We start from the raw sequence: 26,174 nt of genomic DNA, 5'->3' as shown, positions 1-26,174 counted from the left end.
AACCATCAAAGACCAGTCAAGTTGGGGAGCATGCACTGGTACAGCATGCCGCCGCACCCACTACACGATGAAACAACTCGGGATCCCGGTTGACAGACACACGGTCCAGTCCCACCCTCCAGAAATGACCCTCTATCTGCTGCAGCCAGGTGTTACGTGGGCGACTCCTTGGCCTGGTCCAGTCACTCAGGTCCCCAACAATGAGGATCTTACTTGCTGGATCACCCTCGGGTAATCACGCCACATGGCCATAGTGCCGTAACAGATGTCCCCTCACAATGCAGGTCATGTGCCTCATTTGGGACTCCATGAGCAACACAAAGTCAAACCAATGAAGGAGTCCAGTCTTCATCTCAGGTCACTGGATAGCATCCATGTCTCACAAACAGGGAGCACCAGGACTCTAAAGACTTGGACCTTCGTCCTTTTTCTAGATATCAGGAGCGCCACACACCCCTCTACAGTGACCTCATGACCCCCACATGCTCTCCCAATCCATCTACTGACTTCATATGAAGAGTCACCAGAGTCCCATGAATGTCACTGCTGAGGTAAGTAAACCCCTCGACGAGGTCAACACTCTCTCCACAGACAGACACCCTGCTGATGGCCGTGCCCAACAGGTCATTAAAGGCCTGGCTGTTGGTTTTTATCAGGACCCTCACAAGCCCAGACACTCAAGACTCCTCATTCAGTCTCTCGAGACCCCCGATCAGAGCCTCCATTGAAGATCACAGCATCGTCAGCAAAGTCAAGATCTGTGAATCTCTCTTCACCAACAGATGCCCCCAGCCACTGGACCCCACAACCCTGCCCTACGCCCAGTCCATACCAGCACTGAACAGAGTAGGAGCAGAACACACCACTGACAGACCCCAGAATCAACTGGGAAAAACACAGAGGGTCTGCGTCCACTCTGCACAGCACTCACAGTACCAGTGGACAGGCCGGCCATGATGTCCAGCAACCTCGAGGGGATCCCGTGAAGTCTCAGGATGTCCCACAGGGCAGCGCGATCAACTAACCCTAACCCTAATTTTGACTCAGTTGATCAAAGACCAGAATTAAAAAAGTTACCAAACTGAAATGGAGACCATCACGAGATTCTGAAACCTGGGAGCACTGAGAGAAGGCAAAGAGGCAAAGCGCTGGCCCAAATAACACACAACCCTCGCCAATGGTGGAATTGCCCAATAACTCAAATTATATGGCATCTAAAAATGAGCCAAGGGATGAGGGTGACTCAGAGGAAGAGGGTGTGGGCAGAGGCAAGCGCCACAAGGAGCCTTGGGTGGTGCGGTCAACGGCCGAGCAGAGGGCAGGGTGAGGAGCGCAGCGAATGTCCAGCCGCCCGTCATTCCAGTGTCTGTCTGGGGATGGTGTGGAGCTGTGGGAGCCTGGGCTGTAAGTGGCACCAGTCCACGGTGGGGAGTGACACTGGGGCAGCAATCCCAGAGCCACAGAGAAGACAAGCGGAAGACAAAGAGAAGAGGCCAGTGCCACACAAGTCGCCTTTCACTGGGTCCACCTGTGGTGTCGTTTCATCAAACTGTAAACCTAAACGGCCTTCCTGCAGTGACTTGAATGTCTTCTTTTAGTGCCATTTTGCAGAGTTTACAGAAGAGTCTCATCTTTGACCCACATTAAGACTTTAGTCATCACGTTTCCCCAGATTACAAAACGTTTCCTTACAAGTATTACAAAATTAAGGCAGTTTCTTCACATTTAAGATGCAGCAAAGGCGTTTCAATCTTTTGTATCAAACAGAACTGAAATAAAAAAAGTACATGAAATAAGAGTGACAAAGCACGAGTGACCGATGTGACATCGGTGACCCTCAACAAAGTCAAGCGGAAATCGCCTCTTCAACAGAAATTTCAAACGGCAAACTAATCCGATTATTGGAGCTGCGCACAAAGGTTCTGTCTTAAGACAGACGAGTTCACCGATGCTCTTCAGTAGGAGAGCACACTGCTCAGCACACTTTAATCACGATGTCACCACGAAAAGCAAACTTCACCAACAAACTTCATTAAAGAAAACAGCAACTTTCAACAAAATCAGCCCTCTGGGAGCCGAGTTGTTCCAGTTTGATAGACAAACAGACACGAGGATGATGGTAGGCGTGTAACGCGTATAAAAGGTGCTACCTGTCTAAAACGAGTTGAAATTTAAGTAATCGGCGTTAACATTTGCAGTGCACCATCTGTTGGAATGTACTTTGTAATGCATGTAGTAATAAAATATGTTGCATTTGTCATTCCAACAGATGGTGTATCACAAACACTTGTATTATGAAGATGAAATTTAATGTCAGTAAATGTAAAGAATTACACATAGGAAGTAAAAATGTTACGTTTGAATACACAATGAGGGGGGTCTGAAAATCGAGAGTCCACCTTATGAGAAGGATTTAGGAGTCGTAGTGGACTCTAAGCTATCGACTTCCAGACAGTGTTCAGACGCCATTAAGAAGGCAAACAGACTGTCAGGTTATATAGCGCCTTGATGTGTGGAGTTCAAGTCATAGGAGGTTCTGCTCAAGCTTATAACACACTGGTGAGGCCTCAAGTGGAGTCCTGGGTGCAGTTTTAGTCTCCAAAAGGACATAACAGCACAAGAGAAGGTCCAGAGAAGAGCAACCAGGCTGAGTCCAGGACTACAGGGGATGAATTATGAGGAAAGATTAAAAGAGCTGAGCCTTTACAGTTTAAGCAAAAGATGATTAAGAGGCGACGTGATTGAAGTGTTTAAAATGACGAAGGGAATTAGCCCAGTGGATCGAGACGGTGACTTTAAAATGAGATCATCAAGAACACGGGGACACAGCTGGAAACTTGTGAAGGGGAAATTCACACAAACATTAGGAAGTTTTTCTTTACACAAAGAATGATAGACACTTGGAATAAGCGACCAAGTAGTGTGGTAGACAGTAAGACGTTGGGGACTTTCAAAACTCGACTTGATTTTTTTTGGAATAAATAAGTGGACAGGACTGGCAAGCTTTGTTGGGCTGAATGGCCTGTTCTCGTCTAGAGTGTTCTAATGTTCTAATTATAAAATGGATTGCATTTATCATTCCAACAGAGGGCGCATCACAAACATTTCAAGTAATAAAATGTATTGCATTTGTCATTCCAACAGATGGCACATCACAAACATTTGTAGTAATGCCCTGCATTTGTCATTCCAACAGATGGCACATCACAAACATTAGAAATGTAAAATGGATTGCATTTGTCATTCTAACAGATGGCGCATCACAAACATTTGTAGTAATGCCCTGCATTTGTCATTCCAACAGATGGCATATCACAAACATTAGAAATGTAAAATGGATTGCATTTGTCATTCTAACAGATGGCGTATCACAAACATTTCAAGTAATAAAATGTATTGCATTTGTCATTCCAACAGATGGCACATCACAAACATTTGTAGTAATGCCCTGCATTTGTCATTCCAACAGATGGCACAAACATTAGAAATGTAAAATGGATTGCATTTGTCATTCTAACAGATGGCGCATCACAAACATTTGTAGTAATGCGCTGCATTTGTTATTCCAACAGATGGCACATCACAAACATTAGAAATGTAAAATAGATTGCATTTGTCATTCTAACAGATGGCGCATCACAAACATTTCAAGTAATAAAATGTATTGCATTTGTCATTCTAACAGATGGCACATCACAAACATTTGTAGTAATGCCTTGCATTTGTCATTCCAATAGATGGCACATCACAAACATTAGAAATGTAAAATGGATTGCATTTGTCATTCTAACAGATGGCGCATCACAAACATTTCAAGTAATAAAATGTACTGCATTTGTCTCTCCAACAGAAGGCACATCACAAACATCTGTAACAATAAAATGCATCACTACAAATGTTTGTGATGTGCCTTCAGTTGGCATGACAAATGCAATGCATGTGTCCCTCTTATATGCCATTTGGCACAGGCTTTATTAAAAGCAGTGGGAATGTTTGTGAAGCACCACCTGTTGGAATGACAGAGACACAGTAACCAGATGGACACACAGTCACTCATTCTATAAAAGCCATCTTACGGTGGCGAGTGCAGCAGGTGCCCTGTGTTCCATATTGATCAATGGACAGAAGAATGTTGAAGTGTGGGGCGTTGGTCCAACAGACACTTGAAAAAAGTGCTAAACTGACCAGAAGAGAAAGTCTAAGCCGTGTGTAGCACTGGTCAGTAGAAAGTGTGAAAATCCAGCAGGCATAACACACATTTGATGTAACATTTGCTGCGATCATCTGCTGTTCATTATGCCGTTGTTAGTGTAACGACTGCAACAGGGAGGCAGCTGCTTTAGGTAGGATGGATTCAGCCGATTGAATTTTACATAAATCACCAGCCAAGGGTCAAACTGGGAGGACGAGATTCAAACAAACAGTCAGGACGGGAGACAAAAATCACAAGATGTAGTGAGAGAGTTGAAAACCAAAATATTTCACAGAATCCAAACCAAACCGTGAGATGTAAATCAAAGTCGAAGAACAGAAAGCAATGCGCAGTCATGGAGAAGACGTTGAACGCGAGGTGCGAGTTCACTCACTGAGGCAGCTGAGGGGCGACGTATGAGAGAACTCCAGCACCAGTATACGGCCTCAATGGGCACAGCTGGCATGCTGGTGAGCTCTGCTGCAGCGTCTCAGTTGCCTGCTACGGTGCTGCCATCTACTGGACAGCCGATGCATTTTATTTTTTTATTTTTTTTGGACGTGACAGCTTGCGGAGTAAAGTGACTTCAAGGGACAAAGAGCTGCTGATGTCCTGACACACCTAGGTCTGTTGAGAGATGAATGTTTCGATGATAATGACGAGATGAGATGACATGAGACCTGCAGGCTCTGGCACGGACACCGAGTTTTGATGGACTTAATCGTTTGTCACATACACACGGGCCTCGACTGCAGCGTCCTGGTAAGAAATGGGCCAGCAGTCAATGTGTTAACTACGAGAGTTTTCAGTTGGGTATCGGCCACAAACTCGGACAGTAAAGGAGAACATCATGGCGGTAACAACGTCACGTGTCACACACTCTCAGGCATCTCGTTGAGCAACTGCTGGGCGTCTCTGCATTGCAAACAGCAAACAATGGTGCCGTGGACACCAAAACAAAGCACAGCCTCAGGGAGGCGAACATCTTCAGAAACGTCCTAAATCGACAAACAGATGAGACGATTACATTCCTTTACCTCGGAAGCCCCCTGAATTCTACCTGCTTTGTTGTTTGAGGCCAAGGACAAGGCCTAAGAAATAAATGAATACAGAATACAAAGTCCCGATCGTCATGGCAGGTTCACCGTTACCGCATAAGCAGGTGACAACTAAAGAGCAGTCAGACACGTCAGCTTATTGCCTGGCTGGTACAAACACGGGCAGCACAACACTGGCTCAAGACGAGATGCCAGCCTCGGTGGCCGGAGAGACTGCTGTAAAGAACGGGCACAGGCTGAGAAGGCAGACACATCACCACTGCAACAATAACACCATTGACTTCTACAGCATACAAATGGTGGCGCTCAAAGTGCTCTAACAAGATGAAGAACGGAAAACATATAAAAATAAAATTAGGTAACACTAATTAACAAAGAATAAAGTAAGGTTACTACTCGGCGCCGACGTGTCCCATAAATCCGGGTTTCCTGCCTCATGCTTTCTCTTTGCCCGTTGGCCCCCCCGTAAATGCTGTGATTTATTCTGAAACCACCAACTTGTCACGCCTGCCGTCTGACTGGCAAACCTTCAGCACAGCTTTGTGCTCCTTCACCCGCCCTGCAATGCCCCCTTTTATTCAAGCAGCGAGGACGACTTCACTCACACGTGACAGAAACCATCAGGCTCAACAATCAGAGTCCGCACAGAAAGTTTCAATTCCTGCAGCGATGCTTTCAGTTTGCCCAGCACCTCAGGCTCAGCCGCACTGCACCGTCAAGCTAATTAAGATGTAGGCCCTCGCCATTGTGCTCAGGTCATTCACAGAAGAGGGGCTGCCGAGTGCAGGGAGGAGGCCTAAAAAATGGCCTGTCCCCTCTGTGGCATCAGTCACAACAGAGACGGGCAACATCAGCACAACAAAGTGTCCGTAGGGGGCTTCATGAAACTGGCATAAGATCACAAAGTAGGCAGAGTGGTGGCTCCGAGGTTAGGGATCTGTGCTGGCAATCAGAAGGTTGCCGGTTCAAATCCCGAAATGCCAATAGGGACTCTGCTCTGTTGGGCCCTTGAGCAATGAAGGCCCTTAACCTGCAATAGCTGAGCGCTTTGAGTAGTGAGAAAAGCGCTATATAAATGCAAAGAATTATTATTATTATTAAGTGCAACGGTGCCCTCACGTTTCAGCTGGCATTTCTCTCCTGGCTGGGGTTCAAAGTTGTGTTTGTTTGTTCGTTTTGTCTCATTTTGTGCCACTAACGTTTCTTTTCTTTATCTGATTATGTCCCGTGGGTTTTGTGGGTGGTTCCCCAAGGGGCGGGGTTGCCTGCCAATCACCGCCCTCCACACTATATATGGGAGGGCCTTCCACAGTTCTTGACGGTTCGATCTCAGTGAGTTTATTAGTGGAGCGTTTCGTGTGTCTACTGTGCGTTCTGCTATTGCTTTTTGTGATTTTTGAACCCGTGCTCCGTTTTGTGACCTCGCCCTTGGATTCTGTATCGGGACTTTGTTTGCTGTGGATTGCCTTGCCTTCTCAGGCAATTCCTTTTGCGCTCTTAGGAACTTGTGGTCCTACAGAGCATCTTCTTTCAGTCTTTTATAAAGATTATTCAAGGCCCTTTTTGGTATCTACTCAGGGTTTTGAAGGCCACCTTTGAAAGTGCTATGGAGACTCTGGAGTCACGACAGGCGGGAGAGAGGTGAAGCACCCTGGAGCACGGAGGAATCCCACTTCACTGGCTGGCAGTCTGATGGACCAATCTGGGTTTGGCCGATGCCAGGAGAACGCTGCCATCCAGAGTGTCAAGTTCAGTGGAGGAGGGCTAATGGCGGGGTTTAGGCTCGGCCCCCTGGGTCCAGCGAGAGGTACTGTAAACGTGACAGCAGACAAAGACAGAAAAGGCCCTTTTCTGTTCCAGCAAGACTGTGCCACAGTATACAAAAAAACAGGTCCCCAAAGACAAGAGCAGGCCACTCAGCCCAACGACGTTTGCCAGTCCTACATCAAGTTGAGTTTCGAAGGTCCGCAGAGTCCTACGGTCTACCACACTACTTGGTCACCTATCCCATGTGTCTGTAGTTCTCTGTGTGAAATGGAGTGGCCTACACAGGAGGGTACCGAACACCACTGGGATGAACTGGAATGCCAACTGTCAGCCAGGCCTTCTCGTCCAGTATGTCAGTAGTTGACCTCTCAAATGCTCATTTAGTCTGAATGGGCACAAATCCCAACAGCTGGACTCCACAATCCTGAGGAAAAGAGAAGAGTGGAGGCTATTTGGGGGGGGGGGGGGGGGGGGGGGGGTTTGGGTCAAGTCCATATTAATGCCCATGGCTTTGGAGTGGGCTGGTCAGGTTGTTGGCTTTTCTTTTTGTGCCCCGTTTACTGGTAGTCATGCGCTTGTAACAATACTTCTGGCACAGATTCCCGGGTTGTAAATATGGGGTCTTGTGGCTTTAAATGGTGTTTGCACAGAGGTAGAGGAGCTTGTCAGAGTTGTCGTTTGTAATGGTGGCCACCGTACCTAATAAAACAGAGAGAAAGAGACGGATATATGGGGACTTTTTTAACTTTTCCACACATTGGCAGCAGCAGCGAGAAACCATTTTTGAAGTGGCCTTCACTGTGGAGGTGGACTGGCTCTCCATTTTTCCTCCACTCCTGTCCTCGACTGCTCCTCACGCCTCAGAGGACTAGAAACCTTCCAGACACTGGTGGGGGGCTGCATTTCACTTTCCATTTTCCAGGGTGCTGGTTTAAAGGGGGCATTTCCATCTCTTCTTTTGGACAAGTGGCTGTGGTTAACCCACCGGGATCCATAAGCACTGCTTACAGTCGAGACTTCTGATATCGTCGGGGTGGGACTGAAGTGTAGTAGGGGTTTAACAAAAATATCACATGGGCGATTTAGAAAAGACAGACATTTTTATACGTGATCCCCCCATTTCCAGGGGCACAAAAGCATTTGAACATTCGAGTGACCAGCTGCTCCATGGCCCCTCATTGTCACATTAACTATTGAGGAGGGAGACGGTCTGGAGTCGAGTCAAAATGTGGGGTTTGCGTTTGGAAGCTTGTAGTGGTGCTATGTGATTAACGTCATCTTAAATGTACTGTGCTGAGTCACGTGTTTTGTAGCGTTGTCTCGTTTATGTAGTGCGTCTGTGTAAATGGGGGAAAGGAGAACGCTGCAGAACCGAGACCCCTCAAGGTAATTCACCTGTCCACCCATCAAGTCCATCCAGTTATTTTTTATTTAAATGAGAGGAGAGATAGAGGGGGAAGAAAAAGGGAGAGAAACCAGAAAACACAACACAGAAACGCTGATCAGGGTCGTCACGCACCTCTCCACAGCTTGATGCTCTCAGTGCCGGACCAGTAAAGATCTCGCCATTCTCACAAAACCCCAGGGTGCAGTAGTAACAGGACACGCCAAGGACCACACGCTTATTTCAGGAAAGGAGTCAACAATCAAGTGCCTCCATATCACAGTTAGCTAAGCTGGACAGTTTCTGAGTGGTTCAAGTTCATTATCATGGAGACGGCCAGAGGGACCAATCAAACGTAATGCCACACCAGGCCAGGGGGCTGCAGGGTACGCTGATCTTTCCTCGGTTATTTCTGCAGATCAAATATGGGAAATTCTGCCCGAGTCCAATGATGTCACTTCTACCAACCTGCCTTAACACCCCGATGACCTCCCTCTGTAATCAGTTTTTACATGGATCACAGCTTTACATGGACTTACACTTTTACAGCCGGGGATCGAGTATACGGGTGGCCTCCCCAAACTTTTTTCTGATTGTCAAGGATGTTGATTTTTTGTTATTTACATATACAGAGTGGTGGCTCTGAGGCTAAGGATCTGCGCTGGTATCCAGAAGGTTGCCGGTTTGAATCCCCGTCACTGCCAAAAGAGATCCTACTCTGCTGGGCCCTTGAGCAAGACCCTTAACCTGGAATTGCTCCAGGGGTGCTCGCTGTACAATGGCTGACCCTGCACTCTGACCCCAAGGGGTATGCGAAAACTAACAAATTCCTAATACAAGAAATTGTATAAGGCGAAATAAAGAACAAAAAATAAATAAATACATAAATACATATACACACACACACACGCATACAGGGAGAGTCAAAATTATGGTAACATTTGAATAGCAGAAACAATTTATTCACAAAACATACTTCATATGTACAAGATGATTTACAGGAACGTCTCAACCTGTTTGCCATCACGTTAAACACATGTAACCATAAATTGCCCACAAAAATTGTATACAAGTAAATCCATAGCACTACCATTAGTGGTAACATAATTTTGGCTCACCCATATATATATATATATATATATATATATATTATATATATATGTCACCCACGTGATTAGGGCTCAGATAAGACTCGCCGAGCAGAAGGGGTGCTACACAGCATTGACCCGTCACCAGGAGATGACACAGAGCCCCACCAGGCATCACAAGCCCCGCCCCGTCATTCTAATCTATTCTTAGAAATGGGGGGCCGAGCCTACGAGATCGACTTCTGACCTTATAAAGAAAGCCGAGTCAGAAAGCTCAATGCTGCCATTTGCAGTACAAGAAACACAACACCTTTTGTTGTCAGGTGGCACATCTTTGCAGGGCACTGTTCTGAACTTTTTTCTGCTTTTATTATTATTATCAAAACAGGTGAGGCTGGGTTGGCACCCCAAACATTTCTGAAGCCTCCAGTTTTATTCACTTTATATATATATATAGATATATATATACACACAATATACACACTAGCCATGTGCGCACAACTACATTGCGCGTGTTAAAGTTGTCTGTGAAGGGCTCCCTGTTTAAACGCGGCTGCCAGTCCTGAACTGGGCCCTTCGTCGCACAGCATTATGATTTTTTTATAAGGGAAACAAAATTACAAAAGAAAACCCTTGGACATTGATTCAATAGGAACGGCCTACTCGGAATCACTGTCCGAATAGTAATTATGTGGTGGTGGAGGAGCATTTCTGCTTCTCTCCGTTCACAGTCCGTCTCGTTTTCACGATGCTGTCGTTTCCTCTCACGATCTCTTCTCAACCTTTCTCCAATCTCGAAGGTTGCTTTGTGGCAATCCAAAGAGTAAGGAAGAACCAATGTTTCTTTCTTGAACTCCAAACGCTGACTGATGTAAAAATCACAGAAGTGTGTCCGACTTATATACTCTGACTGCAGACTCCAAGAAGCGGGTGAACATTCGATTTGGACGAAGTGCTGCCAATGACGGTGGATAGAAATAGAAAAAACCACAGCCTCGACAACGAAGCAGGTGTTGACGCCAGATCTAAACACAAAGAGTGCTATCGACAGTGTTTGTGAAGAAAAGTAACAACCAAGGCAGTGTCAGGGGAACATGAATTCGCGGACAAACAAAGATCAAGATCCAAATGAAGATTATATATAAAGATTAGTTAATTTAAAGCACAACAATTTGTTTAGTTTGAATGTCTGTGTTTTGAGGTGTGACTGGAGTACTACAGTCTTCAGTAGTATAAGCCTGGAGGAGATTCTTAATGCAATGCCTATGTTTTAGCTGTCTCTCTACTGCCATCTAGTGCTTCTTCTTCTAATTCATTCGCGGACAAACAAAGATCAAGATCCAAATGAAGATTATATATATATATATATATATATATAAATAAAAATTGTGACAGGCAGCTAGGTCCCATGCTCGGCCGGGACACCCTTCAACACTGGATCCAGGGGAGCAGCCATGGGATGCACTATACATCCCCCAGAATGCTTGATGGCAGCCCTCCTGGGTTACATCAGGGCCACACGTGTGGGACTTCAGGACTTAGACCTGTTGGGCTCCGTGGCCACCCCCCGGAGGAGCTGCACGGCTTAACGAGCCTCTGTGGGCTGGAAGGCAGCCACACCCAGAAGTGCAGTCTAATTAGTCCAATTACCACCTGGAGCACTTCTGGGAGGGCTACAAAAAAGAGCCTGCAGCCACTACTCAGGGCCAGAATCGGGAGGAAGAGGATGAGGAGTGGTGGTGCCAGAAGGGTGTATTTGTGGTGATTAGTTGTGCTTTATTTGAAGTGCTTTGGGACTGTGTATTGCTTGTGGGGTTCACAAGGAAGACGTGCCCCACAGGTGAGGAAAAATAAAGCCTGTGCCTTTCTAAACATGTGCCTCAGAGTGAATCTGTGCCAGGTCAGGCAAGTATATAGCGCCTTATTCACTATGTATATATATATATTCATGACATTCATAGTCTGAATCACAATCTGATTGTATGGGTGGTTACCTACCAGGTAATGCTTGTGGTTGGTCAGCAAGTCGGCTAACATCCACCACGGTGCCCTCTTTCAGTTGTGAGAAGCAGATCATAGAAATAGTTTTACTGTCAAATAATGCAAAGAGTACACGACACGTGTTTTGCCCTAATTCTGGGCTCATCAGGCGTTACCTGGTAGGTAACCACCCATACAATCAGATTGTGATTCAGACTACGAATGCCATGAATGTAATTACTCCGATCTACATGCTGTCAAATGAACCACACGCCGTGGCGCAATGTTAGAGGCTTCACCTCTAGCGCTGACGTCTGAGGTCGATTCCTGAGAGGGGGTGCAGTGAGTGTGTACACCTGATGAGCCCAGAATTAGAGCGAAACACATGTTGTGTGCTCTTTGCATTATTTGACAGTAAAACTATTTCAACCATATATATATATATATATATATATATATATATATATATATATATATATATACACACATACACACACACACAGCTTATACAGATGATACTTACCCATATACAATACTTACTTTATACACACACACACGTACATCTCAAGTATACTTGAAGTCATTTATTTTAAGGCCAAACTGCCCTCCCATAATGCACCGGTCCACTCACAGAGCTGGCACTCCCTACTGGACACACAGACTCATGCCCAGTTAAACCCGAGGTGATCTTTGTCCCTCCAGAATGACAACACTCGTCAATATTTCAGCCAATAAACCCCAGACAGGAGCAGAAGTGCAAGTCTTATTTTTGAAAGGCCAAGTAAAAGTCCCAAACAACTCGATGCAAAAATTATGGCAAGAAGTAAAGTGGGCTGTGGAATCCATGAAGACGTTAAAGAAGAAGATTTGTAGAGAAGCCTACAGAAAACTCAAAACTAAATGAGCAATAACTGGGCAGTAATGGGAAGACATGCTGGACAGCTGTCAACGCTGCCAGTTGAGATGCCACAGTAAAGAGCCAGCGCTGCTGCCTTCTGCCACTGATATATCAGGACACAGTCCACATGTTTGAGGATCCATTATTCGCGTTATCTTCATTTTCACAAAACAAACATCTAACTGCACAGATTATTTGCCTTAGATAAGAGTTATCAATGACTCCCGCACTTTAAAGCAGCTCCTTAACTCCACAGACTGAGCCTGCGGCCCCTCACTTATCAAACTCACAGGCACAAGACCACCTAAAGCTGCCTGTGCTGTTCTTCCGAGAGGCGCACACACACATGCAGTTGTCCCCGTGTGCTGCTCACACGCTCATGAATCTAAAATGTATTTAAATGTGCTGCTTGTGCATGTGCCTTACGATTCACATGTGGACTGGACCCCCCACGCCTTGACCCCTTTGCCATGGGCAGAGCCAAATGAAAACAAGAAAAAGACAGAAAAATTGAAGCCACTTAGGCAGAAAGTAAAGTGCATCGATGTGGCGATGGGAGTGTGAGACGTTTTTGAAATAACCACATTTTTATCCGTCTTACTTTGAAAGTGGCACCAAATACCCGTAAATAAAACGCGGTCCTTGCACACAACCTCAACTTATTTTCCAAATCTGATTTACTATTTAAGACGGTAAACAGTTTCAGCTCAGCGGGTTCTTGTTGTTTTCTACCGCAAGCCCACTGCCTTCAGATTCTGAATGTGTGCTTTTAAGTTTGAGGAGGCCAGAGTGACACCGAGGCACTCACCTTGGATGGGGGGCTCCGTCCAGCCGCGATACACGCCTTTGCCAGAGACACGCAGCTCCCTGGTGGTCTGCAGGTTTATCGATTTATGAATTTCTCACCTTTTCTGACTACTGTAGGCAGAGCAGATTTACGTGCAGGTACAAGGACAGGACTGCGCTTAAATGGCCTTTAGAGTTTCATTTACTGTGCGAGTTTTTTCAGATATATGACTGGGACGTCCCCAAAGTCGATAAGATTTACTAGGAGTACGTGAGACGGCCTTAACTCTGATGGTTTCAGTCGATACCACTATAATGTGTTGGCATGTAATATAAAGACAAACTTATTAACAAACAAATGCCTTACTGATTAATCAATACAAACGTAGGACATGTCAGACTTGTCGACTGACAGTGCTGATCTCGTCAATTTACTTGACCGACGTCTGCTCGGAAGGTCACATTCGGCGACTGCCTGGCGACTTTCCAGCACGGTCAGGCTCGCCGCTGTGTCCGACAGCCAATAGGGTGTTGCCTGGTGGAGCTGGTGCTGAGTGAAGAGTCAGCAGGTTCAGCGAATTCCGCCACAATCTCTACCCTTTATTTTTCATTACTTTACGATACGTAAAAGACACGACATCAGACAGACGGGTTTCTCTTTTGATTTGCGAGTTCCTTATTCCTCATCGTTGCCTTTTACGCTTTGTACTTCTGGATAAGCGTTGTCAGAGAAGGGGCCTACGACTAAATGCAAAGGGGGCGAGTCGTGGACTAGTTGGCTTGAGCTGCTGGGGATGTCACATTAGGCGACTGCCTCCAACTCACTAAGATTACATACATGAAGGCTTAAAATCGCTGGAAACAAAGACATTACCTTCAGACTTGGACCACCAACATTAAATCACATCTCCTTGGTTCCTTTCACAAGCACCTTTTGTGTTTTATGCTTATTAATATTAATAATCCATATAATTTTAAAGCGATGTCAAGATATGTACATTAATACAAAGTATTAAAACCTACCATTAAGTCCAATATGTACTCACCAAAATCAACAAAAGGCAATATTAAAAAGAGGAGTCTGAAGTTTAGATTTAAAAACAGAAAGTGAGGCACACGAACGAGGCTCCAAAGGCAGGACATTCGATCACCGGGGGCCTGCTGCACTAAAAGAGCTGCCACCCTTCGTTTTCGGAATCGGCACCGTGGAACAGCTAATAGCAGAGAATCGGGAGAACAGAGCCAGCGTAGATGGAACTCATGGGTTTGATAAAGACCACCAATCAGGTGGGCTACGCCATAAACGTTTAAATGTGACGGCAAGTTTTCCTCTGATTTTTAGTGGAGGGCAGAGGGCATCACGGGGGTCCGATAAGACAAGACAGGCTCCAGCTTCCCATTGCTTGATTGATTTTTTTTTTGTAGCATGAAAGGTGACCGACATGAATAGTGAGGGGAGTTCAGGAAATCTTCAGCCCCCTTCACTTTTCTCACATTTTGCTCTGTTGCAGCCTTGTGCCAACATCACGTAAATTCATTTGTTCCTCCTCATGAAGCAACACTCAATACTAAAGAATAACAAAGCAAAACAACACATGGGATTTTAGGAATTTCTGCAAGTTCATTAAAAATAGAAACCCAAACTATTCCACCGAGATAAATCTTCAGACCCTTTAGTCAGAAGGTGAAGCCCCTTTGGCAGGGACTACAATCTGGAGTCTTCTTGGGTCAATGTGACAAGCTTGGCACACCTGGATTTGGGGATGTTCTTCCTTTCTTCCGTGCAGAACCCCTCAAGCTCAGCCAGGTTGGACGGAGACCACCAACGGTCAGCTATTCTCGGGTCTCCCCAGAGATGTGTGACTGGATTGAAGTCTGGGCTCTGGCAAAGACAACTGTGGACACTCTCAGAGTTGGGCCTAAGGTGCTCCCACGTTGTCTCTGATTGGCACTGAGGGTTGCTGTCCTGTTGGGTGGAGAACCTTTGGCCCGGTCTGAGGTCCAGAGTACTCTAGGGGCAGACTTTCATTAAGGGGGGTCTCTGTGCTCTGCTCCATTCAGCTTTCCCTTTTCCAATCCATAATGCTGAGAAACCACCCCATGGCTTGATATTAACACCGCTGTTATTCACCGTCAGAATGAGGAGTAATGCCAGGCTTAGAACTGAGGGCAAACAGTTCAACATTGGCTCCCTCAGACAAGAGAGAGTCTCTTTCACGCCATCTGAAAGTCCCTTCATGTGTTATCGGCCTGCTCTGCCATAAAGCCCAGCCAGATCAGTGGAGCGTTGCAGCGGTGCCACTCCAGACAACTCAACTGTCCACAGGTGGACTTCAAACAAGATGTGGAAACATCTCAGCGATGATCAACAGAGTGGGATGCATGGGCACAGCAAAGGGTCTGAGTACTTGAGATGTTCCAGTTTTTATTTTTTAATAAGTTTGCAAAAATGTCTACCCTCTTGTTTTTGATTTGTCTTTTTGAGATACTGAGGGCTTCTAGACCAGGGACTCATAACCTGAGGTCTGTGGACCCCTAGGATGGGCTTCAGGGGGTCTGTGAAGGTCAGATAAAAATGAACATTTAAATTCACTATACAGCCCAGTACTGTTGATTCAGAGTAGATGTAATAGTAATGGTAGTAGATTGGTTTTAATTTGTACAAGAGGATTGTATTTCATAATTATATTAATATCAGTAGCGCCTGATGACCCCAACTCTCTTGATTCACTGACCCTAATGCCTTACTTGTGTTTCTGAGTGGATGAGTTGTAATTTTCTCAAACTAAATAAGGAGAAAACAGAAATCTTAGTGATTAGCAAAAATGGATATAATGAGGATATTAGAAATAAACTTGATCCATTAGGCGTAAAAGTCAAGACAAAAGGTAAAGAATTTAGGGGTAACTGTTGACTCGGACCTGAATTTTAAAATCACATATTAATCAGATTAACAGGACAGCATTTTTCACCTAAGAAATATAACAAAAGTTAGATCTCTTATAACTTTACACAATGATTAGAAATTACTTGACTAAAAAACTAAAGCGTGAACTCGACTACTGTAACCCACTCATCTCAGGACCACCCAAAAAAAAACATCAAATCGATTGCGATGAGTGCAGAATGGAGCCGCCAGAATCTTAACTAGCAAAAGAAAAACCGAGCACATCACGCCAGTCCTAGTGTCACTACACTGGTTACCGGTGTCATTTAGAATTGACTTTAAAATATGCTGATGGTTTATAAAGCCTTCAATCATCTGCTCGGTCATATATCTCAGAATGTCTTACATCTTACACTCCAAATTGTAACCTTAGATCATCAAATGAGGGTCTGCTTAGAATTCCAAGAGATAAACTTAAAAGAAGTGGTGAGGCTGGCGGCCTTCTGCTGTTACACACCTCAAATCTGGAATACAAGTTTACTGATAGAAATTCACCAGGCTGATACGGTGGAGCACTTTAATAAAGTTGCTTGCAAACTTTTTTGCATTGTTTGCAAAGTTGCGCTTATGTGAATATTTCTAGGGTTAGGGGGTCCATAGCATTCATCAGATTCCTAAAGGAGTCTGTGACTCAAAAAAGGTTAAGGATCACAGCTCTAGATGTTTCTCTGGAGCTCAGCCAGAATGACCACCTGCTTTTCAGTCAGTTCTCTTACCAAAGTCTTCCTCCCTCAGTTGCTCAGTTTGGCCAAACGTCTTCCATTTAAGCTCTTAGGACCCTTAAATGCTGCAGCCGTACCCAGATCTGCACTTCGTCCCAATCGTCTCTTTAAGCTCCGCTGGCAGTTCCTCTGACCTCTGGTCACCTTCGCTAATCATGTCCAGCTAACTGATGTGACCACAGGTGGACTTCAAACAACATCTCCGTGGTGGTCAACAGAATGGGAAGCACACGCACAGCAAAAGGTCCGAATACTTGAGATGCTTCAGTTGGCATTTTTTAATAAGTTTACAAAAATGTCCACCCTCGTCAGTAGCGTAGCGTGGGTATCCGCCGCCCCCTTATTTAGGTATGGTTCAAATTTTTACAAGATATTATTTATTTATTGTGAAATTTTGCAGCCCCCTAAAAGTGCCGCCCGGGGCGGGCCGCCCCTGCCGCCCCTACTACGCTACGCCACTGACCCTCGTGTTTTTGTCATTCTGAGATACTGAGGGCTGCCAGCTGCGTCAAAACATTCATGGAAATGATTTTAATACAAGGAGGAAACCTCAAGTGAGAAAAAAGTGAAAGACTAAACATCGACAAGAAGAAGACGACCACCGGGACATCCACCTGGAATTGAGGGGCGCATTTCATACACAAGGCTGCGACTCAAAGAGCTTTAGAAAATCACAATAAAAAAAGAAAAACAAGAAAAGAAAAACAACAAGTCCGGCTTCGTGATCAAAAATATAAAAAAATAAACGTTAAAACTCTCCAAAGCCCCCAGGACGTTGGCGGAGTCTGCGCACCCTGCTACGCCCACCTGCCTGCACCTTCGAGTGATCGAGTCGGTCGGTCGGTCGTTTGGCTCTTCGCCGTGAACTCGCGCTCTGCAGACGCAAACAACGGGACGGAATTCCGGCAGCTGAACGTTTCTAACCTGCCGGCGGCATTGCTAACGTTAACGCCGCCGGTCCCCGCGCCCGTAAAGGCGCCTCGTAAAGCGGCCTGAGCGCGAACGCACCCCGGCAGCCCCCACGGTGGGCACGTGAGCATTTAGTCGGCCTGGACGGCGATGGTCAAGAAGGCGAGACGAGTGCCGCTCTGCTCTGCGAACACTCGAAGGCTTTCAAGTGCAAACTGGACGAGACGAAGGTGAGGAGGCGCGAAGAGGGAAAAACAAATAAACAAACAAATAAACAAGCCAACTTACTGAGCTGTCACGCATTAAAAACACGCCGGCCGTGGGTAACCCATCAGGGAGGCTCCTCTGTTCGCTGCTGCGCTGCACTCGCGGAAAGTGAAAGTAAAGTTACGAGAGGGGGGGCTGACCATCCGGCGGCCACAGTGGCGGGCTGAGCCCCGAGGCGTCACGTCACGTCACGTCGGTCTCTAAAATGCAGCACTTGCGCCTTTGTGTCATTTATTCAGTTGTCATTTTCCAAACGGACTACTCCTCTTAACTCGCGTATTCTCCGGACCGTTTTATTGAATCGCATTCCCCACGGTGCGTCACCTCTCTTCATCATCTCAAAACAATTCTGTTTCTGGGGGTACCGGAGCCAACCTGAGCAGCATGGGGCGTAAGGCAAGAACCGGCCCTGCCTCTGCCTGTGCGCACGCCCGTCCATTGCGGGGTCCAGTCACACGCGCGCGCCTACGTGAACCCAACATGGCATCGGCCCGAATCGTAAAGTCGGGACGCTGAGTGCGCTAGGCGGCTAACCACTGCGCCGCCCCGTGTACTGCGGTCCCCATTACTTGTTCGATATCTCGACGTGTATTTTAAGGTACCTGACTCGATTTACCAAGGATGTTGTGTATGGGGGGTTTGGTGGGCATGATTCAGTGCAGTTTGCGAGCTGGAATTCTTCGGTTGGCTGGTTTATGACAATTCACGTTTTATTCGCCCTTTCGCTTATTATGAAACACGCACCCAAATATTTGACTCGCCTCAACACGCCCCAGAGGTTCAACGGAGACGTTCGGATCAAAAAAGGCTGTAGTGCCCGCAAATCACTGAGCACGCATTTAAAAAACGTTTACAAACGAACGCTCGTAGCTGCCGATGCTGGCTGCTCGTCCCCGCTCCTGACTGCAGAGGGCGTCCTTCTCTTCTTCACGACGCTAAGAAGCCGCAGGTGTGCGATCGCGCAGGCGCACTTTGATCTACGCGTACAGCACACTTGGAGTGTTCTCAGTCCTGCATTGGCAGATAAATAGGGAAATAAAACACTCGATTAAGCGTAGCAAATGGCGCCGCATATCCAAATTACTACTGCACGTGAAGATTTCACAATCCTGTCTGCAAGGCAACTTTGCAAAGCTGTTTCTTTTCGTTTTCCCATAACGCATAAATGCAGTTGACTCCCATGGGGAGGACCAAGTTCTTGACCCAAATTGCTGCATTTTGTAACTGTCAACAGGCCGACTGCTTGAAGAATTCACCTGACTGTATGCCTGTGACAGATTTGGGGAACTCTGATCTACAATTTAATCCATCCATTTTCTACACCCACTTCATCCAGAGCAGGGTTGCAAGGAAGTTGGAGCCAGCCCACCCCAGGAGCCATCATTGGACAGGGCAAAGGCACACACAGGGGACAATTTAGCATCCCACAGGCTCCAGCCCCCAAAACCCAACCACCAACCCCCCGCCGCGCCACCGGTTTGGATTAAACAGCTTGGAGAGTGACATGATGGCCCCCCTAACCTGCATGTCCTTGGACTGTGGGAGGAAACCCCGTGATGTCTGATATTCTGTAGAAGGGCAAGTGCTTGGGTATTACTGGCACAAATGTAATTAAAGGTTACTGTACCAGTGCACATTGAGTGCTGTGAAAGAAACACCTTTTATGTATTTTGTTTCTGTATACAGTAGTAGTCACATCTTATATATAAATGTCTACGCTTGGTTGTGTGTCTGTCTGTCTGTCTGTCTGGCCCAGAAGTGCGAGGCTACAGCATGGAGTTCAAAGAGCCGGCAAGGCAGCCCCAAGTGAAAGTGTCGGAAGAAGAACGACAGACGAGGCCACAGCATGAAGTTGAAAGAAAGCAACACCATCGCCAAAGTGAAACCGCCGAGGAAAGGCAAACGAGAGAGAAACTCACTTAGCCGCTGACAGACAAGGGAGGGCGAGCACAGCGGCAAAACCAAACCACTAGTAGTCAATAGTTACCAAGAGCCTGGGCTTTTTACAGCATGGGCTTACACAGCTAGTGTGTGTGTGTGTGTGTCTGTGTGTATATATATATATAAAGGAGCCCAGACAGGAGGCCATTATAGCAGAAGGAGAGAGAGTGCCTCCCTCCCTCCCTCCCAGTGCCACATGTTCTGCCAATACACTGGGTGGCAGCATCCCTCTGGCACGACTCCAGTTTGGACACCCACAGGGCTGCATGGGAGTCGTTGTAATGATGGACAGCCCTGTCGGGATCCCTCTAGGGGGAGCTGCTGGGGGGGGGGGGCACATCTGTCAGGACATGTGGTCTGTGTTGTCACTTGTTGCCATTGCACATCTGTAGTGATCACACAAACTCAGGTGCTGTCACATAGAAAAGCCCAGAAATTTGAAATCTGTCTATCTATCCATCTATCATATAGTGCCTTTTATTTATCTATTATATAGTACCTTCCTATCCATCTATCTCCCTACTGTATCTATTATATAGTGCCTTTCACCTATACCTATCTATCATATAGTGCCTTTTATTTATCTATTATATAGTACCTTCCTATCCATCTATCTCCCTACTGTATCTATTATATAGTGCCTTTCACCTATACCTATCTATCATACAGTGCTTTTCCCATCCTTCCTATCGATCAGTCATATAGTGCCTTTCCTGTCCTATCTACCTATTATATAGTGCCTTTCACATCTCTCTCTCACTGCTTTTCCTGTTGCTCCATTTATCTGACTACACAACAGAATAAACACAAAACAACAGAACAGTATCCTGAGACATCTTAAAATGTATTTGAGCTAACCTCAGGCTGTTAATATATTAGAAATTGTCGCATATCTTACACTAAACCTCCAATTGGATTTCACGATATGTGAAGTACACGTTCAGATATTTGATTAAGAGAACTGAGGGTTGTTTCAGAATGCCTGAATGTCACTTTGAGGCGTCTCTGATGCATTTCCATTCGGTTTCCTGCCCATTTTGTAATGTCTGATATTTTAAGGTGTCCTTGTCATTTTTAGGGGGACTCGAGTGCAAGTTGCTGCCTTAACACAAACATGGAGTCCTGTGGTGGAGTCGAGTGATTGTGTTTTGCTCGGTGGTCTCTGGTCCCTTATTATTAGTTTTTGCTTTCTAAGGTGCCTTCTACCGTTGCTACATAAATAAAGACATTTTTTGAAGCCTGCTATTCCGAGTATGAAGTTGCATTCTGGGTGACTAAGAACTCGGCCCGACTCCTGACAGAACCCTCCCTGGATGGGATGCCAGCTCATTACCGGCTCCTTCTATACAAGATGTCAATCCTCCCACTTTACTGAGGAGATGTGTAAGAAAAATACAAAGATGGTGGTGTAAGTAGAATATGATGGGCTTTAGATTGCAAAAAAGAAAATGTGACCCTAACCCTAAATCTGACATCCCTCATGTGAAATTAAACTAAATCCAATTTAAAAATGACTACCACCAGCACATAAGCTACAATAAAAGGTCAGGACTCATAATGAAGCTTTATGGAGCTGTGTGAGTGGGAACGCCGTTACCTTTTCCATTCAGCTGTCAGATAGGCCAGCATGTTGAGAATAAAGACTGGAAAGGAATGGCCCTTCTGTCACCGTGGGGCTCATGGCCACACTGCCTAGAGCAGGGGTCCCCAACTCCGCTCCTGGAGGGCCCCAGTGGCTGCAGGTTTTCATTCTCGCCCTTTTCTTAATCAGTGACCTGTTTTTGCTGCTAATTCACTTCTTTTGAATTCATTTTACTTGACTTGTTCTTGAAGACTCGGACCCCTTCATTGTTTCTTTTTCCTTAAACAATAACGAGATACAAAATGAGCCAAAACAGGACCAGCAAACTGTGACCATCACACAATATCTGAAAATAAAAAGGGTGGAGGTCTCAGGACTGCTGATCTGCTCAGGACCCCAGGAGCTCTTAAAAAGAGAAAATTGACAATTTCAGAAATGTCTGCTATGGTCCAATGAGAGCAGCAACAAGCCACAGAATTAAAGAACTAAAGAGTTTAATTAACGACAAGACTCTGCACCTCATTAAGCAACTGCTTGGAGTGAAATTAGTTGAAGTTTGAGGCCCTGACTTAGGTGGTCTTCTGTTGGTCACTCACTTCACATGTCCTTTCTGTTTAAGGAAAAAAAAATGAAGAAATCCTGAGGAACGATGAAGACATTCTGGGGAACAAATCCTAAAAAACAAGTCAATTAAAATGAATTCAAAAGAAATTAATTAGCAAAAACAGGACACTAATTAAGAAACTGCGGCCCTCCAGGACTGGAGTTGGAGTCCCCTGGCCACTGCACTTCACTCAGACAGGAGAGCTAGTAGCATGCAGAGCCCCGCAGTTATCGACAAGTCAGTGAGCAGGCGGCCTTACGTCAGTAGACTCGGAGATCTGTTGACACAGACACTTGTGTCCTCTACTAGGACAAGTTTGATGAAACCTCTTGAAGTCAGAAACCAGCTAGGAGAAGACTTGTCCATTGCATCCTTTCTTCTCTCTTCAGTAGGGCCGGACAGGGAGCATTCATCACAGCAGTCTGTCACAAAATAATCAGAAAGGTCAGAGCAGAGGTCCGTCTTCTGAACAGTGCAGTGCTGACTTATGTACACACATTTATTCCAATTGGCTCACACACTCCGATAATTTAGTAAATAAAAGTCTTCAATGTCACACTCCTCCTCTTCTTCTTCCTCTCTCTTTGAGGTTCAGCTACTATCCTTGAGATTTCTGTGTATGTGACGACTGTCCGGTCTTGTTGTTTGCAGGACATCTGCTGATCTCGTAGTCATCTCCTGGCACACTTTGTGTATTGCGTTAACCTTCCTCCTCGTATATTTATTATTGATTTATTTCCGTAGCTTTCCTCATGACATTTAAAACAAATCCTTAGACATTTCACTGTGCGCTGACCTCCAAGTTATTCTCTCCCTCAGACCTGTAAAGCCCACTCATGTGTGATGGCGGCCGTCTGGTCATTCGGTCCCCTGTTGGCGGTGTACGAGAAGGCCGCTGGGGACCAGGACTACGACTCGTGGATGTCAAACAGGCAGGGTGGTCCTCTTTGTGACGCTTATTTCTGCAGGTTACCCTCAGTAATCCGTAAGCAGCGCTATGACAACGACAAGATGTCACGCCATCACTCCAGGCATCGTCAACCTGGGCAAACCTGTTCTCCTGCTTGGGTGCAGATTTGTTTTTTTCTTGTCACAAATGAAAAGTCCCGCTGCGTGTGCGATTGCGTTGGCAACCAGTCTAACCTTGACATGTTGTAATTAGAAAGGGGTAAGCTGTCGGGTCCGGCTCTGTTGTTGTGTTTTTAATGACGATTTTATGAGGACATTTCATGGAATCACGTTGATTATTAAACACAGGAAAACCAACTGGGCACATACAGTAAGTAGAACAGAGACACATTCGCCATGTGTGAGACTCGGCCATTTCCTAGGAAGCACCAAACACATAGAAGACATTTCACATTTAAATGCATACAGACGCCACAATTCAGCCCAGTCCCTCAGACTTGGGTTCCAGTGCTTTCTGTTCTCCCTTTGATGTTTGACTTGTCAACTGACTGCCCTCAGTGTTTATGGCTGACCGCTATGTTTCTGACCCTCCATCTTTCCCATCCTCAGAACAGTCTGGACAGAACATCTTAAGATGACCGTCTGGAGGAGTCCATAGGCCTGATCAGGTCACTTCACCTGCCTGGGCTCCAATGGAAAAGCCAAAAGAAATGGAACCAGGAGGAGGATTGGGTGCATTCGCTCAGGTGTCACCTCAGCACAACACTGGAACAGCGTGAGGTTTTTTTAAGGAGTGCCAATCCTGCCACCAACCCCTGAGTTTCTCCTGCACGTTGGAGGACCTGCTCACAGATTAACGTCATACCCAGGACGGAGCAATTGCAGGTTAAGGTCCCAGTGGAGTGGAGTCACTTCTGGAGTTTACCTCAGAGCCACCACTCCACCATGTAACCAACTGCATCATAAATGTTGTAAGTCGCTTTGGATAAAAGCATCATTCAAATAAGTACATGTAGACATTTAATAAAGCTTAGCAAGAAACCCCTGAATATCCAGTATAACGTAACGCTGATCCCTTGCGACTCTGTTGGTGTTCGCTAGTCCTAGGAGCTCAGGAGACACAAGGAGAGATAATGTTTTATGGAGGCACAGTGGCGCAGTAGTTAGCACTGCTGCCTTACAGCTCAGGTCACATTTGAGACCACAATAATCAGTCCAGCATAGTAGGGAGATGCTTCTCTGGACCTCGAGGACACCTCAAAGACCACTGCACCATTATAATCCACTCCAAACAAGTTCAGTTTCTCCTTCCCCATTCACCTACATGCATTTCACTGAATTTGCTGAAATTCCTGGACATCTCCTTGTTTTTGCAGAACCTGAGGTGAAGCAAAGTCAGCAGGGTTTGCTCATCACAAGTTCTGAGGTACCTGAGAGTCCCCAGGCTGGGATTTACAGTGGTGTGAAAAACTATTTGCCCCCTTCCTGATTTCTTATTCTTTTGCATGTTTGTCACACAAAATGTTTCTGATCATCAAACACATTTAACCATTAGTCAAATATAACACAAGTAAACACAAAATGCAGTTTGTAAATGGTGGTTTTTATTATTTAGGGAGAAAAAAAAATCCAAACCTACATGGCCCTGTGTGAAAAAGTAATTGCCCCCTGAACCTAATAACTGGTTGGACCACCCTTAGCAGCAATAACTGCAATCAAGCGTTTGCGATAACTTGCAATGAGTCTTTTACAGCGCTCTGGAGGAATTTTGGCCCACTCATCTTTGCAAAATTGTTGTAATTCAGCTTTATTTGAGGTTTTCTAGCATGAACCGCCTTTTTAAGGTCATGCCATAGCATCTCAATTGGATTCAGGTCAGGACTTTGACTAGGCCACTCCAAAGTCTTCATTTTGTTTTTCTTCAGCCATTCAGAGGTGGATTTGCTGGTGTGTTTTGGGTCATTGTCCTGTGCAGCACCCAAGATCGCTTCAGCTTGAGTTGACGAACAGATGGCCGGACATTCTCCTTCAGGATTTTTTGGTAGACAGTAGAATTCATGGTTCCATCTATCACAGCAAGCCTTCCAGGTCCTGAAGCAGCAAAACAACCCCAGACCATCACACTACCACCACCATATTTTACTGTTGGTATGATGTTCTTTTTCTGAAATGCTGTGTTCCTTTTACGCCAGATGTAACGGGACATTTGCCTTCCAAAAAGTTCAACTTTTGTCTCATCAGTCCACAAGGTATTTTCCCAAAAGTCTTGGCAATCATTGAGATGTTTCTTAGCAAAATTGAGACGAGCCCTAATGTTCTTTTTGCTTAACAGTGGTTTGCGTCTTGGAAATCTGCCATGCAGGCCGTTTTTGCCCAGTCTCTTTCTTATGGTGGAGTCGTGAACACTGACCTTAATTGAGGCAAGTGAGGCCTGCAGTTCTTTAGACGTTGTCCTGGGGTCTTTTGTGACCTCTCGGATGAGTCATCTCTGCGCTCTTGGGGTAATTTTGGTCGGCCGGCCACTCCTGGAAGGTTCACCACTGTTCCATGTTTTTGCCATTTGTGGATAATGGCTCTCACTGTGGTTCGCTGGAGTCCCAAAGCTTTAGAAATGGCTTTATAACCTTTACCAGACTGATAGATCTCAATTACTTCTGTTCTCATTTGTTCCTGAATTTCTTTGGATCTTGGCATGATGTCTAGCTTTTGAGGTGCTTTTGGTCTACTTCTCTGTGTCACGCAGCTCCTATTTAAGTGGTTTCTTGATTGAAACAGGTGTGGCAGTAATCAGGCCTGGGGGTGGCTACAGAAATTGAACTCAGGTGTGATACACCACAGTTATTTTTTAACAAGGGGGCAATTACTTTTTCACACAGGGCCATGTAGGTTTGGATTTTTTTTCTCCCTAAATAATAAACACCATCATTTAAAAACTGCATTTTGTGTTTACTTGTGTTATATTTGACTAATGGTTAAATGTGTTTGATGATCAGAAACATTTTGTGTGACAAAAATGCAAAAGAATAAGAAATCAGGAAGGGGGGCAAATAGTTTTTCACACCACTGTATGCTATAAAGTTGTCATTTTGGGCCACCACAGAGCCTCACGGCCAAACCTGCTTATGACTATAATATTATCA

The 26,174-nt window shown here is 45.6% G+C and overlaps 1 protein-coding gene across 1 annotated transcript in view; it reads right to left on the bottom strand.

The window, feature by feature from the left end:
- The window catches only part of nod1 (nucleotide-binding oligomerization domain containing 1), a 68,281-nt gene extending 50,163 nt beyond the window's left edge, over positions 1-18,118 (bottom strand). The window contains exon 1 of the mRNA XM_028817876.2: positions 18,020-18,118. The gene's annotated coding sequence lies outside the window, so the exon portion shown is untranslated. The remainder of the gene's footprint in view (positions 1-18,019) is intronic.
- Between the last annotated feature and the right edge of the window lie 8,056 nt (positions 18,119-26,174).

Source organism: Erpetoichthys calabaricus, chromosome 13 (genome assembly GCF_900747795.2).
Source record: "Erpetoichthys calabaricus chromosome 13, fErpCal1.3, whole genome shotgun sequence".
NCBI classification, from domain to species: domain Eukaryota; kingdom Metazoa; phylum Chordata; class Cladistia; order Polypteriformes; family Polypteridae; genus Erpetoichthys; species Erpetoichthys calabaricus.
This window is presented reverse-complemented; position numbering and strand designations above follow the sequence as displayed.